This window comes from Ailuropoda melanoleuca, chromosome 2 (assembly GCF_002007445.2).
Source record: "Ailuropoda melanoleuca isolate Jingjing chromosome 2, ASM200744v2, whole genome shotgun sequence".
NCBI lineage: Eukaryota > Metazoa > Chordata > Mammalia > Carnivora > Ursidae > Ailuropoda > Ailuropoda melanoleuca.
Genome location: NC_048219.1, coordinates 27,221,859 through 27,236,509, shown reverse-complemented (window position 1 = coordinate 27,236,509; position 14,651 = coordinate 27,221,859). Strand labels below are relative to the sequence as shown.

The 14,651-nt window shown below is 41.9% G+C and overlaps 1 protein-coding gene and 1 pseudogene across 3 annotated transcripts in view; one reads left to right on the top strand and one right to left on the bottom strand.

Annotated features, from left to right (window-relative positions):
• The window catches only part of ZFYVE9 (zinc finger FYVE-type containing 9), a 176,386-nt gene extending 175,374 nt beyond the window's left edge, over positions 1-1,012 (bottom strand). The window contains exon 1 of one of the 3 annotated variants that reach the window (XM_034652679.1): positions 695-1,012. The gene's annotated coding sequence lies outside the window, so the exon portion shown is untranslated. The remainder of the gene's footprint in view (positions 1-694) is intronic. The other 2 variants (XM_034652673.1, XM_034652666.1) reach the window with 2 other exon arrangements.
• Positions 293-1,252, top strand: LOC117801184 (annotated as a pseudogene).
• Positions 1,253-14,651: the final 13,399 nt, after the last annotated feature.

Sequence of the window (14,651 nt, the reverse complement as noted above, 5' to 3'; positions counted from 1 at the left end):
TATATAATCGTGAGCATTTATGTAGGAAACTTGGCGCAAAGCTAGGATGGGGCTTTTCTCCAAGGCAGACCACTCTTCGAGGCAAAATGTAATGTAATAGAAAGCGGCAAGGATGAGCCACTGGCAGGTGATGAAATTTCAGCTCAAATAAAACGCAAACGGTTGTTTTCGAACCAGTCAGATCCGTGAATGACACTCGGGAGTACTGGGGGCTCTCAGGGCCCCGCACTTTCCGCACTCCAGTTCTCACCAGCCCTCCCGCCCCTCCCCCCGGGACTCTGCGGGACTCGGTATGGGGCGCGGAAAAGCCAAGGCTGTTTGCAAACAGGCGTCCTCCGCCTCCCTCCGGGATGTATGTGCCGGGCCCGGGGTAAGAGGCTGCGCTCGGCCCGGGCCCGGGGCCAACCTGAAGGGTGCCAGTGCCCCCGCCAACACCCCCTCTCCACACACCCGGCCGCGCCGGAACCGAGGCCAGGGCGAGGGCTTCCCGGCGGCGCGGGGCCTAGTCGCCCCCCACGCGCCTCCCGCCTCCCAGGGGACGCGGAGAAGAAGGGTTGAGGGCCCAGAGCCGCGGGGTGGGAGAGGCGGCCGCAGCAGCAGGACGCCCCGTCCGCCCGGCCCGAGGGCTGCTGCCAGGGGCCCTTCCCGGCGGCGGAAGGCCAGCGAGCCCGGGACCGCGCCGCGTCTCACTCACCTTGAGCAGCGGCCGCCGCCGCCACAGCATGGCCGGGGGGGTCGTCCCTGAGCCGACAGCCTCCTCCGGAGGGCACCGGCGCGGCCCCAGGCGCCGCCGCGAAGCCTCCCGCTCCTGAAGAGACTGTGGTCGCCGCTGCTACTGAGGCCCAGCGCCCGCCGAGCCTCATCGGGCTCACGGGCCGCCGCAGCCACGCGGTTCCCGGAGGAGCGCCGCTGAACCGGGCCGGGGGCGCAAGGCTGCGGCGGGACGACCGAGGTGCTGCAGGCGGGGATCCTCGGCGAAGCCCCCAGCGTCGCCGTGGCCTCTCCTGCCGCCGGCGCCGCTGGGCCACAGCGCCCCCTGCACCCCACGCCCGGCTACGGCGCCGGGACTGCGGCGGCCGGCCCTGCACTAGCGGCGGGGAACGCGGGGGAGCGCGGCCTGGGGATGGCGGGGGCCCGGCGCTAGCTGCGTTGCCCTCGGCCCACGGCCCGCCCCCGACAATGCCTCGGGGTCGGCGGAAGCCCCTCGATCCCCGCCGACCGTGGCGGGGGCTCGCCCCACCCCCAGCCCTAGGCCGTGAGCGCCTTTGCACCTTTTCCTTCTCTCCAGAAGATACGTGAACGTTTCTGTCCCTCGGACGTTCACCTGAGAGGAGGAGGTGAGAGAATCTGCTCGTTTTCATCTCTCATGATTCGAGAGGGATTCCTTCTAAGCCTTTCAGTGTGTCTGGGTGTAAGAAGAGTGACCCAGAACCAGCATTTTTTCCATATACACAAACTCCTCTCCCAAAACAGATGAATTGTCTTTGACCTTAACTTTTTGGGATCTAGAAATTTCCTATAGATACCAAATCCTTTATCCCAAACCGCCCCAAAATTAGACAAAAAAAAAAAATACATATATATATATATGCGCTGAGCAAGAGAATAGCCAACGGGTTGTCCTGAAATTCATAAACAACTTAAAGGTAAGAAAAAAACACCCATCTTTTCTAACTTACCCCCTCCCTCACCTCTACCTCTACTGTTTCGTCCAACCCCTGTTAAATCCCAGGTAAGGCTCTGAAGGAAGGAAATTGTTACATAGGGATGGCTCTGGAATCATTCTGTTTACAGATACCCCATATTCGATCCCATTCAAGCTCTAGAGTGCAAACCTCAGAACCAAAAGCAATAGAAACAAAAAGACCGTCGGAGGGGAAATAGGGAAAGAAATTCTCCAAATCCTCTGGACCCAAATTTCCCAAGTTTAACACTACTTTATCATAGAGTGCTATAGTAGAATGAGCAGGGACTTTGGTGGCGACTGTTCCCGATGCTATCAGTTCCAGCTCTTTCACGTTTCGCTTTATGGCCCTGGGCAAGTTATATAATATTTCTGAACCTAGGTTTTCTAATGCCTGCCTTGCTGGTGGTTGTGAAAATTGGAGATGATTTATGTGAGGGAACTGGCCCAGAGAAGATGGGCCATTTAGTTACAATTATTGTAGGTTCCAAAACACCCTCTCCGTCTTTCTTAGAGTCAAGATTGTTCCCATCTGTTTTTGTTCTTTCTCTCTCAGTCTCTGTGTGTAAATATATCCCTACCAAAAGATGAATGCATCAAAAAAGGGGAAAAAAGAGATGGTGCATTGTTCTTTATCATCCCTGGTCTGGGTAAAATTTTCCTAAATTTCACTAATGGATTTATATAACATCCCTCCACTGAGGAAAAATAGAGCCTATACATTGGATGCTATAATCTTTTATTGCATAGAAGATTTTAGCATAAAGCTGGTATATTTTCTGTATATAAAAATTATAAGGCAATCTCACCTTACCTTGGGTTATGTCCTAATAATAATAAAAAATCTTAATGAGAAAATTATATAAGGTCTCTGGGAACTTTCGAATAATAATTGAGCAGCCACCTTAGAGAAAATAGAACCTCACAGCTCTCTTCCAATCAGTGAGCTGTTCCTGTTCCTGTACAATCCAGAGTGTGCCCTCACCACCTACTTCTGAGTCACATTACAAAAAAAAAAAAAAAAAAAACCCACTATTCCCTTTTTATAACAAGGGAAACTGGGGCTCAGAGAGAAGCTATGATTCATCCTCATAACAACTCTATGAATTAAGTACTCTACTACCACCATTTTACATGTGAAATACATCAACCTAGGGGAAAGCTGGAAGTAGACCCTGAGATTCCTTCAGTCTCCCATCTGATGCCCTAACAGTCCTTTTTGCAGTATTCAGAAAATGCTGTAAGAGTAAGTACTGTTGCTAAAAATTTTCAATCTAGAGAAATAGGCCCTTTCATTTAGATTAGTTTGGCAGCCCAACATTAGCAGTGCTTTCAAAGCCTGGTTCACTACCACCACAGGAAATCTGCATTTGTTTATGAATAATCATGCTACCCAGGGTGTAGCTACTACATGAAGATGATTCATTTGTTCCCAAGACCAGTTTCCTCTTGCTTCACACTTTCTCTCTTTCTATTCAAGTATGTTGCTGAAAGAGACAGTCTTTATCATCACTACCACTTCCTGATCATAGTAGTCTACTGTAAATCATTTCATCTATAATTTCATTCCATCTTGCTCATGATTCAATATCAAATTAAGAAAAACAGTGTTAAGGGGCAACTCTTCCTACCCAGTTTGCTGTCTGCTCCTGAAAATATGTTACCCTCCTCCTCTACTATAAATCTTTTTCATTTTAATCTTTTACCTGCTGTCAATTGATTTGGTTACCCCACTCTCAATTTTGCATTGATTTCCACACTATACAGTGACTCTAAAATACCTCTTTATTCCCAATCTGGTAGACCTTTCCATTTTCATGTCATACACATTCTGTAGAAAGCCAGTATTCTAAGAATAGTTTCTTCACATGAGTTTAAGCTATAGCACCCCGATCAAAATTTTCTTTGCCTTTTAAAATTTGTTCTTAAAAATTAAGGCCCTGCTCCTCCGCTATGAGCCTGCTTCTTCCTCTCCCACTCCCCCTGCTTGTGTTCCCTCTCTCGCTGGCTGTCTCTATCTCTGTCGAATAAATAAATAAAATCTTAAAAAAAAAAAAATTAAGGCCCTGGGGCACCTAACCGGCTCAGTTAGAGAAGCATGCAACTCTTTGAGCTCAGTGTCCTGAGTTAGAGCCCTATGTTGGGTGTAGAGATTACTAAAAAAATAAATAGACTTAAAAAAATATTCAGGCATTTTACTTGTCAGTTATACCTCAATAAAACTGGGGGAAAGTTAGGCCAAAAAGATATCCATTTTCTGGCTTTGTGAATGGCACAGGAGTCATCCTTAACTCTTGTGTTTCTGTGATGGACAATTGGTCGCTGAGGCTAATAAATTCTACTTCTTGCTGTGATTGAAATTTCTCTCCAACTCCACTGCCACCCACTTTGGTCTAGGGTATATGCTCAATAAATTATATGTGCAATGAATAAAAAGGTGGAAAGAGGAATGAATGAATATTATATTTGTGTATGAGTATATATACTGTATAAAAGTTTGTTTAAAAGAAGGCACAAAACCTCTTTCATGTTCCAAATAATCCTTGTGCTTCCCCATTTATAAGCACTTATCACTACACTGTCAGCCTCTGTTTATTTATATTTCTCTCCTATCAAATTTTGAGCCCTGTGAGCCAGTTTCAGTGTTTCATTCATCTCTGTGTCCCCACAACCAGTCTCAGCACAGAGTACAGCTTAGAGAATGTGAAACCGAGCTAGGCTTGTTCATTAAACTAGTGCATTCCACCCATTCAGTGACTTTTTAGGTCTTTCTCTTTAGCTTTCAGGGCCCACCAAAGAGTCTCCCTTTCAACAGGTGATGGCCCTGCAGCCCCGAACTGCCCCTAGCCTGCTGCTGCCACCTGAGGTCCTCTACACCCCTCTGCAATCACCAACCACAGCCAGGAGTGAAGCCCAGAATTCAAAATGTTACCAAACAAGCCCTAGAGCAGACCGTAAGTCAGTAAAGCAGCACAAACTTAAAAAGGCTGTGGGGCACATTTGGGAGCTTGGTAGGTCACTTGAATCATTTAAAAAAGAACAAAGCAATTCCCATTTTGGGAATCAAACATTAAATAGGTAATTAAATATGTGAACAAAGATATATGCAAAAAGATGTTTATTATGTATTTTACTGTAGGTTTATAACAAAAATATAAGGAAAACTGTAAATGAGTTAGGTGAATTATGGTACACACAAAGAAATACTATTCATTAATAATTGTGTTTTTAAAGAATTTTAAATAACACTGAAAACTGCTCATGATTCAATATCAAATTAAGAAAAACTGTTCTTCAGAGGGGAGGGGGTGGGGGAAGGGGATAGACTGGTGATGGGTAGTAAGGAGGGCACGTATTGCATGGTGCACTGGGTGTTATACGCCAACTAATGAAGCATCAAACTTTACATCGGAATCTGGGGATGTACTGTATGGTGATTAACATAATATAATAAAATTAAATTAAAAAAAAAAAAAAGAAAAACAGTGTTAAGGGGCATCTGGGTGGCTCAGTCAGTTAAGTGTCTGCCTTCAGCTCAGCTTATGATCCTGGGATCCAGCCCCCATATCAGGCTCCCTGCTCACCGGGGAGCCCGCTTCTCCCTCTGCCCCCCAAGCCCACCGCTTGTGCTCTCTCAGTCTCTCTCACTATCTCTCCTCTCGCTCTCACTCTTTCTCTCAATAAATAAAATCTTTGAAAAGAAAAACAATGTTTAGTAAAAAAGACTATTGTATGATCCCAATTATGTTTTTATATATTTATTTAGAAGGAAATAGTTCAAAATGTTATGTTTATGGGATTTTTTAAACTTTTTTTTTTTTAAGATTTTATGTATTTATTTGACAGAGAGAGACAGCCAACGAGAGAGGGAACACAAGCAGGGGGAGTGGGAGAGGAAGAAGCAGGCTCATAGCAGAGGAGCCTGATGTGGGGCTCGATCCCATAACGCCGGGATCATGCCCTGAGCCAAAGGCAGACGCTTAACCGCTGTGCCACCCAGGCGCCCCAAAATTTTTTTAAATCTTAAAAAGGAAAGGTTAAAAAAAAATTTCAAAAATAATTTCAGATGTAGAGAAAAGTTGCAAAAGTACTACAAAAAAATCCTATATTTCTCTCACCCATATGTTAACCACATTTGCTTTATTATTCTCACTTTCTTGCCCTTCCTGTGATTCTTGCTCTTTCTTCTGTCTTTATAGAGAGATACACTTATAGATGTATAAACAAACTACTGTAATTATTTTCCGACTCATTTATCCCTAAATATTTTTCAATGCATTTCCTCAAAACAGAGTACAATTAGCAAAATCAGAAACTTAACATTGATACGATACTATGATCTAATCTATGACCTTATTCAAATTTTGCCAATTGTCCCACTAATATTCCTTTACAAAAAGAAAATAATTGTTTTTTTTTCTGGTCCACGATCCAGTGCAGGATCGCACATTAGAGTTAGTTGTTAAATCTCTTTAAGTTTCTTTAATCTGGAACAGATTCTTAGTCTTTGTCTTTTATGACCTTGACACTTTTAAAGAATACAGAGTACTTTGTAAAATACCCCTCAATTTGAGTTTGTCTGATATTTTTTCTGAATTAGATTCAAGTTACGCACTTTTGGCAGGAATACTGCAGAATTGATGTTGTGTCTTTCCTAATGCATCAGGAGGCATGTGATACCCGTGTGTCCCTTCACTGGTGATAACAACTTCTTTCACTTGGTTAATTAAGGTAGTATCTGCCAGGTTTATCCAGTGTTAAGTAGCTAGTTTGGCTTTTTGTAATTAATAAATATCTTGTAGGGAGATCATCTGAGACTACACACAGGTTTTAACATTTATTGATAATGCTTGCTTGAAACAGGTATGACTAGTCGTTGCCAAATGGTAATTTTGTATTCATCATTATCATTCCTTATACATTTTTTATTTGTCTTCTTGCTGTACAGGAGAGTTTCTTGCTTCTCCCCCATTTATTCATTTATCAACTTACTGATTTATATCAGAATGAGCTCATCAGTTTTTATTTTATTCTATGAATTGTATAATCACTGTAAACATACTTTCAGATTTGGCTGGCTTCTATGTTCTTTTATCATCTTATCATCATTTTTTAATCATTTCTCTTACTTTCTAGCACTACATCCCAGAATGACTTTGTGCTTTCCCAGCCCCTAGAATCACCCATTTCCTCCCATAACCATAGTTCCATTTAATGAAGAATGATGTTTAAAAATCAAGATCTAGGGATGCCTGGGTGGCTCAGTCAGTTAAGCACCTGCCTTCTGCTCAGGTCATGATCCCAGGGTCCTGGGATCGAGTCCTGCATTGGGCTCCTTGCTCAGCAGGGAGCCTGCTTCCCCCTCTGCCTGCTTCTCCCTCTGCTTGTGCTCTCTCTCTGGCAAATAAATAAAATCTTTTAAAAAATAATAAAACTCTTATGAAAATAAAAATCAAGATCTGGGTAGTAGGTGTGCTCATTTCCACTATAATGCCATTGCTTCTTTTTTACTTTATTTATTTATTTGACAGCACAGCAGGGGGAACGGCAGGCAAAGGGAGAAGCAGGCTGCCTGCCGAGTAGAGAGCCCAACATGTGGCTGCATCCCAGGACCCCGGGATCATGACCCAAGCTCAACTTACTGAGCCACCCAGGTGCCCCACAGTGCCATTGCTTCTAAGCTCTCTCATTGAGTAAATCTAGAAAACACACACACACACCTCACTTTTACTTGAACATCATTTTTACTTTTTTTTTTAAGATTTTATTCATTTATTTGACAGAGATAGCGAGCACAAGCAGGGGGAGCAGCAGGCAGAAGGAGAGGGAGAAGCAGACTCCCCACTGAGCAGGGAGCCCGATGTGGGGCTCCATGTGGGGCTCGATCCCAGGACCCTGGGATCATGACCTGATCTGAAGGCAGATGCTTAACGACTGAGCCACCCCGGCGCCCCGTCATTTTTACTTTAAAGAACAACAGATAAACTGTCATTATTCAGATGTGGAAATTTGGCAGACATTTTCTAGAAAATAAAAATGAAGTATGACTGTCACTTCAAGGAAAAGAACTAATACTATTTGTTGCCAATGATAAAATTCTGGCTTTCAAGTAAAAATTAGAATTTTGGAAAACTTGCCTTCACCACCATGAACTCAACAGGTTCCCAAATTTTTCTGATGATATAGGTGGTGATATTAACAAATGTTGTGGAGTGGTTTTTAAAAAATTATTGTATAGTGAAATGTATCAACATTTGGAAGGTCTGCATAACTCAGTAAGCTACTATTTTTTCAAATGATCAATGCATGATGTTACAAAAATATACATGGGTAAAATATCCCCTTAAAGTGTAATATAGACCAAAGGATTTTAATGGAACGAAGTACAAAAAGTTCATTGATAATGGTTTCAGATTCCACGTTGCAGTTGACCTGTAAGAAATTGCCACTTTCAAGTTTTGATAAGTATCAAAGAAAATATCCACAAATACCTGAAATTAATATTTAAATACTCCTCACTTTTCTAACTACAGGAAAGATTTTCTTTGTATACCTCAAGTAAAACAACACATCCCAACAGATTGAATAGGAAGCAGATATGATAACCCAGCTATCTTCTAGTGGACTAACTTTAAAGAGATTTGCAAAAATGCAAATAATGTCACTCTTCTTACTATGTTTTTGTATTGGAATATTGTTATTTTTTATTAAAATGAGTTATTTTTTTAACATATGGTGAGTTCACTATTGTTATTTTAAATAAATGAATAATTGTTTAAAACGTTTTCTTAGCTTTAATTTGAAAGGTTATAAATATCAGTAGATATAGTCCACATAAACAAGAGAACTCTGGGGTCCTCAGGCATTCCCCTATGTGAGGGTATTTAGGTTGTTTATAATACTTTGCAGTACAAACAATGTTGCAATGAATAATTTTATGTATGTGTGTTTTTCTAATGTTGTAGATGTATCTTTAGGGTAAATTCTTAGAAGTAGGATATCTGGGGGTGCCTGGGTGGCTCAGCTGTTGGGCGTCTGCCTTTGGCTCATCCCAGAGTCCTGGGATCGAGCCCCGCATCAGACTCCATCCCAGGGTCCTGGGATCAAGGCCCCGCATCGGGGTCCCTGCTTGGCGGGATGCCTTCTTCTCCCTCTCCCACTCCCCTTGCTTGTGTTCCCTCTCTCGCTGTCTCTGTCTGTCTAATAAATAAATAAAATCTTAAAAAAAAAAAGAAGTGGGATATCTGAGTCAGAAGATAAATGAGATAAATGCATATGTAGTTTTGTTAGATACTACCAAATTCCCCTTATCAAGGGTTGTGCCTCACCACTAACACTGCCTCTCTCCCCTACCAACACAAATATATTTTCTGTCAAACCTAATACAATAAGAGATACAACACTTTCAAAGCTATGTAGTCGGAAAAGCTTTGGAACAAGACAGCATGGATTCAAATCCTGAGTAACTACTAGATGTGAACAGAAGGACCAGTTTTCTCATCAATAAGATGAGGCTAATGTGTGTTATTTATACAAGGAATTGAGTACGTGCTCATTAAATGGTAATGGTTGTTATCTGAATCTTTCTGGGCAGGTAGGAGTGGTAGTCAGGGTTGACAAGCACAGATATCCTGAATTCCTTGGGGGAAAAGAATGGACTATTCTGGGGTACCTGGGTGGCTCAGTGGGCGCCCAACTCTTGGTTTCAGCTCAGGTCATGATCTTGGGGTCGTGATTGAGCTCAGCTTGGAGTCTGCTTGGGATTCTCTCTCTCCCTTTACTGCTCCTTCCCACCCCCAAAATAAATGAATAAATAAAATCTTAAAAAAAAAAAAGAGTGGACTATACTAATTGGAACTACAGAGGATGTTGACAATAAGAGAGAACATAGAGTTGCCTTGGAAGGTACCTAGGGTGCAAGAAACGAGCAGGTCACCTAAGCCAGAAAAGAGGTTAGAAGCAAATGCTGAAATCTAGAGTGCAAAGCCAGGGGTCTGGGCAATGAAAACAAAGAACAGTTCATTAATTCAATCACTTGATCAACAGTCACTGAACACTACTATTTACCAGGCACTGTGTTCTGTGGTAAGCAAGGTATTGTCTCTGCCCTTAAGAGGTGTAGACTCTACGGGTAGAGGCAGATGAGAAAATAGGCAATTACGATTGTAGAGGGTAAGCATAGCGTGCTTTAGGAATACAGATCAGAGGCATCTAGTCTAAACTCAGGGGTTGAGCAAGACTTTTTAGAGGCAATGATACCTAAGCAGACACCTGAAGAATGGCTAGGACTTAGCTAGGTAAATTGGATGGAGGAGTGGGAAGGGAATAGATAGGAAAAGAACATGTTCCAGGCAGCAGAAATAGAATGTTCAAAAACCTAGAGACAAAGGGCACCTGGGTGGCTCAGTCGGTTAAGCATCTGCCTTCACCTCAGGTCATGATCCCAGGGTCTTGGGATTGAGTCTGACATCGGGCTTCTCCCTCTGCCTGCAGCTTCCCCTGTTTGTGCACTTTCTCTCTGACAAATAAATATATCTTAAAATAAACAAACAAAACCTAGAGGCAAGAGAAAACATGATGTGTCTGGAGAAGCAAGAGGGCAGTTTTGATTGAGGCAGTGAGGGCAAGGTTGGGAGCAGTGACAGCCAAGGAGGAAGGGGCCAAATCAGGAAAGGTCTTATAATTCATATTAAGGACTTTGGATTTTATTTTATGGGTGATAGGAAGCCATTAGAGCATTTAAACTAGTGTGGTGTTAGCAGGTTTGATTTTAGAAAAGATCACTTTACCTGTTGCATAGAAGCTAGAGGACACACATTTGGAGACAAGCCATTTATAAGTGTCTATTGCAATAACCCAGGCAAAAGTGACGGTGACCTGAGTTAGGGTGGTATAGGGAGAATGGAGATTTCAGGAGGCAGAATCATCAAACTATGATTAGATTGGCTTGTGAAAAAGAGGGAGAGGTCAAAGGTGACACTTGGATTCTGGCTTGGGCAGCTTGGTAATCAGCGCTATCAGGGAGGGAGACAGCAGGGGAGGTGGAGCAGACTTGAGGGAAAAAATGAGTGCTGTTTCAACATGTTGACAGATTAGGAAACTGAGGTTCAGGAAGGTGAAGTTACTTGTCTAAGGTGACTGTAAGTGGCAGAGCTAAGATTCCAACCCTGGTCCATCTGACTACCCATATCCTTATTGCTTCAGCATGGCCGTGCCTCCTCCTACCCTCAGCATGGGAAGGTGCACCAACCACCGGGAAGGGGAAAACACCACGAGCATTTATAATGTAAGTGAAATGCCTGCATATACATCAAATTTGACTGAATAATAACACAAGAGTGTATTTCCATAAGCATAAACATTATTATTAACGCTGTTCATGGTGACTCGCACTGCCATCCTCTGGTCCCAGAAGGAAAGTATTAGGATATACTTGACATTGGGGAATGTTTATGATGTATTTTTTTTAAAGATTTTATTTATTCATTTGACAGAGAGAGAGACAGCCAGCGAGAGAGGGAACACAAGGAGGGGGAGCGGGAGAGGAAGAAGCAGGCTCATAGCCGAGGAGCCTGACGTGGGGCTCCATCCCACAACGCCGGGATCACGCCCTGAGCCGAAGGCAGACGCTTAACCGCTGTGCCACCCAGGCACCCCTATGATGTATTTTTCATAAGAATTACATATGAGGCAGCATGTATGGTACAGTAGAAAGACCCTGGACACCTGGGTTCTAATGATGTAAATATGGACTGGACTGAGGAGGAAAGTTGTTAGGTAGGCATTTGAATTTCTGGGCCTTTCCTTACGGTGTCCATTTCAGTCAGGTCTCCTTTAGCCTACCAGCCTATTCCATGCTACCCACCTTGTACGGAGATGGTACAGTATAGTGGAAAGAGCTTGCACTTTGGAGTTAAGTGATACGAGTTCAATTCACAGCTCCACCAATTTCAGGCTGTTTGACTGAAGGAAGTCACTTACGCTTTCTAGGTCTTACTTTTCTCATTTGTATGGTACACTATTCTATGTGTTACCAACAAAGTGCCAGGTACGAAGTAAGCACACAAAGTTAATTTTCTTCCTCTGGCCTTTCCTCATCTTTTAACCTCATCTCTAGCTCTAAAGCTCTAGAAAAGAGTTAACAGCTTCTTTATACCCTTCCCTTTTCTTTCCAGTGTACATATATTCTCTCATAATCAGAAAACCAAGTAAAGAAAAAATATTTGCAGGCATAGAGTAGACCAGCCCAAGTAGTCAGCATCCATTAAAACCTGATGACTCACAAGGTTATTTTATCTGGGCATGCTATCATGGCATATCCAATCATATGACAGTATGCATATGAGGAAATAACTGAATTTATGTGTGCATTCTCACGTGAATGTGAATCCACCTGAACTCTTCAAACACTGAGCTCTAACTATGATCCAGCCACTACAAGAATACAGAGTTGAAAAGGTTTTTTCTTTATTTTGAAAGTATTTATGTGTGTGTGTGTGTGTGTCTGTGTTTTGGCTGTGGGAAGAAAGGATTGGATTTATAGAATTGAGGAATATATAAATTGAAAACAGTGATGGGCTGGGGCCAGCTTGGATCATGAGAGCCAATTACTAAATTTTAAGAAACTTTTTGAGCCAGTTGTTAAACACAGCAATTTTTTAAAAAGCTAAATTATATAAAATTATAATAGAATACATTATATTAAAAACAGAGTTAAATACAAGCAGCCCTGGCTTTGCACAATTCTGAAATGTGCAAATATTAGTTACCACAGTTTAGTTAAGTAACATACCCCAAAAACACAACTCAAGTTTTTGTGGGGGTTTTTTTGAAGATTTTATTTTTCAGTTAGCTCTACACCCATCCTGGGCCTCGAACTCACAACCCCAAGATCAAGAATTGCATCCTCCACTGGCTGAGCCAGCCAGGTGCCCCCAAGTTTCAGTTATCATAGTATGTTAAACTATAAGTAATTGCACAAAGTGCAAATATTGCAGCTATCTCTTCAGTCCATGATTCACTATGTAAATAATAGATTCACATCATGTTCAGTGACCAATCACATCACTTTTTTTTTGCGGGGGGGAGCTCTGCACCCAATGTGGTGCTTGAACTCACAACACAGAGATCAAGAGTCACATGCCCTACCAGCTGAGCCAGCCAGGTGCCCCTTAATCACTTCTTTCAAAGTCTGTCAGTGACTGGTCATCTTTTTTTCAATTTTAACACAGACAATAAATTATATATTTGTGTTACTTCTTTTCTTTCTTTTTTTTTTTTTTTAAAGATTTTATTTATTTATTTGACAGAGATAGAGACAGCCAGCGAGAGAGGGAACACAAGCAGGGGGAGTGGGAGAGGGAGAAGCAGGCTCATAGCGGAGGAGCCTGATGTGGGGCTCGATCCCAGAACGCTGGGATCACGCCCTGAGCCGAAGGCAGACGCTTAACCACTGTGCCACCCAGGCGCCCCTGTGTTACTTCTTTTCTACCAATGATAAAAACCACATGACATTTTAAAGGAATGAATATTCAAACAAGGGATTTGAGGGGGGAGAAAAGATCAAATGAAGCAAAGAAACAAAAAGTGAGGGGTGCCTGGCTGGTTCAGTGCAATTTTTGAGTTCAGTCTCATGAGTTCAAGCCCCACATTGGGCGTAAAGATTACATGATACATAGGTAGGTAGGTAGGTATGTAAATAGATGATAGATAGATAAACTTTTTTAAAAAAGAAAAGAAAAAAAAAGAAACAAAAAGGGATAAGGCTACAAGTGAAACTTCAATTGAATGTGAATGGAATTATAGAAGAAATCACTTAGTATGGGAATATTGACATACTTTCCATTTGAAAGACTCTAGATATACAGCCAAAGGATCCTAATGAAAGCAAACCTACTGATATAAGGGAGGAAAATGGTTGTGACCAAAAAAATGAAGATGTTTTTCACCTTAAAATTATTGGAGATGCTTCATAATGTTGAAAGTGCAAAGAATAAAATGTTGAAAGCTGATTCAAACTTAGAAAGAAGTAGGAGCACGTTCCAAGCATGGGAAAGTTGGTCAGTCATATTACTCTTGATAATTTTTACTAAGAAATAAAATGCTTAACTCTCAGTGTTTGGAATATTTTAAATTATAGTGTGCTATACCACTCAATGTGGAAAGAATCGTCTTTTTAACAAATGGTGCCAGGACGATTGGTTATCTACATGCAAAATAATGAAATTGGACCCCTACCTCATACCATAGAAAAAAAATGAACTCAAAATGGATCAAAGACCTATATGTAAAAGCTAAAACTATAAAACTCTTAGATGGAAACATTGATATAAATCTTTGTGACCTTGGGTTAGGCGGTGATTTCTTAGATAATACACCAAAAGTTCTAGCAACCGAAGAAAAAAGAGATAAATTGAACTTCATCAAAATTTAAAACTTTGTAAATTGGCCATGGTGAGAATATTTATACCACAGTAACTGGCAAATGGCACATGTCAGGGTTTGTTTTGTTAATTGTCTAGATTTAAGAAAGTGATAGAGCAAATGTTAAATGTTAATAATGTAGATTAAACTTAAAATTATGTTCAATCTATAGCTCTTATGTTGTAAAAAGCACAACAAAAATTGAGAAAGTGTTCTTCTAGCCCTTCAAACTATTATTTGGGGCCACCTGGGTGACTAAGTTGGTTGAGCATCTGACTCTTGATTTTGGCTCAGGTCATGATCTCTGGGCCATGGGGTTGTGGGGTCGTGGGGTCGTGGATGAAACCCCACATTGGTCTCTGCACTCAGCGAGGAATCTTCTTGACATTCTCTCTCTCCCCCTCTGCCCCTCCCTACTCTCTTTCTCTCGCTCTCTCTCTCAAATAAATAAATAAATCTTAAAAAAGAAGAAAACTATGATCTGATTTAGCAAATAAATCATTCATATTATTGACAAATGAGTGAATTTCCAATAGATGTCTTC